Here is a 2,480-nt window from a genome sequence, read left to right on the forward strand (position 1 = left end):
AAGCCAATACCATTGAAAGAAGAATTTATTACTTACGGTTCCTCAGAGGGGGCATGCCATGTCATGCAGGGCCACAAGAGGAGCACCACATTTGGTCAGGAGGCAGAAAGGAGCAAGAGGAAAGCCTAGGCTAATGGCTTTGTTGGGGTTTCTGCAGAAAAGGTAAAGTAAGGCAGAGTCAACAGCTAAGATCGGCTAGCTTGATAATTCCCGTGGCATTTGGATTATAAGGGAGGTCTCTAGTTGCCTGGTACCTGGCCATAAGATGATTTAGGGAAGAGGAATATTGGCTTGGTGTGTGAGAGTTAGATAAAGGAGATGCTTAGGGGATGTGGACTCAGGATTGATGGGTTTGCACAGGAAAGTTGTGATCAGAAGTCAGATATTATCTTTAGGAATTAGCTAGCACTCTCCCCTGGGTCCTTAAGGTCCCCCCAAATGTCAAAACATCACAAGATACAGAGAGTCTAAAAACATGATTAATACATCCATTCTTCTGGCTCCTGCTCTCATTCCACGGTCCTCTGATCTTCAAGGTTCTCTGAAAAAAAAAAAAAATAGATGAGGTCATGGGCACCAAGGTCAGGGATACAGGTCAAAAAGTTTTGGGTAGAAAAGCAAAACTTGCATATTCTGATAGATGATGCTAAAAGTAGCCTTGCAGTATTTCTCAGGTTCCATGGTGTTGTGCGATTTACCATATGTTTACAGCTTGTACCAAGAACAGAAAAAGAAAGGCAATGACAAAGAAAAGAGTTTCCTATAGCCCGCTGTATGTTTTGGTAGTGCTATAGGCAACCAGCAAATTTATATCTGCTCCGCAGTTGCCTGTTGCTAGCTTAGAATCTTTAGTTTGCCATTTTAGAAAGGAGTCTGTGTTATATCTGTGGATTTCCCCAAATAAAATGAGACAAAGGCAAACACCGATTACCTCCCACCCACACGAGAGAATTTGTGTTGTGAATTATTCACTGGATCTGATTTTCTCTTACTGTAGATATTTTCATAGCAGGAGTACAAGACGTAAAGGGCTGGATCAAATTTCAAAGCATTTTACAGCTACTTCCACATATTAACTGATGCATGTATTCCCGAGCCTTGAGCATATTATAGATTTATGGTTCATGCTTACCCACACGTGTTGCTGAATTGACTGGAAACCCAGACTTCGGGCCTGTTTTATTACTGCAGACTCATACCTGGTCTCCAAGATGCTATTCCCACTGCAGTTTATCTTGCACATGTTAATGACTTACTGATACAGGTCACTGGGTTTTAGATATAGTAAAATAAATCTTGAGACCAGAGTGTTGAAAGGATTGCATTTATTCTCAGTACTGCACATGAAATACTGCACATAATGAAAACATTTTCATTCTTTCCAACAATACTAGTCATTTACATTCCTTTGATCTCTAATACGTGATTTTTCTAAATATTTATTGAATGCCTACTAGCTTATAAGCTCCCTGGGCCTGTTCATATTTTTTATCCTTCTCAAAAGCATTTAGTTGTATTAGAAGCTAACATTTATAGTAGATTGGGTAATTGTCCTATTGCAGTGTTTCTCAAGGTACACCCCATGGTCCATAGAAGGTCTGAAAGGATCCATCTGATGGGCATTGAATGAATTAATCAGACAATGGGAGACCTTCCTATTCTAGAGTTCCTGGGTGTTCACTATTATATACTACAGCTCACTTATTAGTGAATAAGTGAGTTTATGAAAGATTTCTAAACTTAGGTATTCATATTTTGTGTTGCATTCGTGGACTATTCCACTCAGATAGTTTACTCAGATGCAATACTTGTCAGCGCTGGAAACTCTCCTTGTATGTGCACATATCCAGGCAGATGGTTGTATTCATGAAGGGTCTTTGTCATCAGTGCGCCACACATCTGCCTTGAGTCACTCTGGCTTTTCAATTGCTGCTCTCCTTGATTTAACTTTTTTTTTTTTTTAATTTTTGCTTTGGTATTCTTTGTCATTACGGAGGTTTTTGTTTTTGTTTCTTTCTTATTGGAAGGTGGAATTGAATAGAATATATGGGCCCCAGAAACTTGCCCTGCCTAAGCTGTCCCCAATCAAGATATTGGGGGAGCTACGGCTCTAGACCTGACTTTCTCTTGCCATGATGGACGTGATAGCCTGGGAGACACCAAGTATACAAATGATTCCTGTTTCTGTATAAGTTGACGAGGACTCAGGGTTACTCCTGTGATAATGCTCTTCTTGCTTACTGCCTTTGACCCGTTTTCTTGAAGGGGAGAGAATTATACAGCTGGAAATGGTATCCAACCTGAAGCTCCCTCATCAGAACTTTAGCCTTCTGTGAACAGACTTGGCCATGGTCACAAGAGTGGCAGTTACCAATGATTGCAGCGCTTATGAACTGTGACTTCATGGCTTCTTCAGTTGTTTAAAAAATTCTTTCTCCCTGAGTATGAACTGTGAGCTATTGAGGGCTTCCAGAATGTTC

Source organism: Callorhinus ursinus, unplaced genomic scaffold, assembly GCF_003265705.2.
Source record: "Callorhinus ursinus isolate GAN/ISIS: 27379988/994484 unplaced genomic scaffold, GSC_fseal_2.0 scaffold14, whole genome shotgun sequence".
Classification (NCBI taxonomy): Eukaryota; Metazoa; Chordata; class Mammalia; order Carnivora; family Otariidae; genus Callorhinus; species Callorhinus ursinus.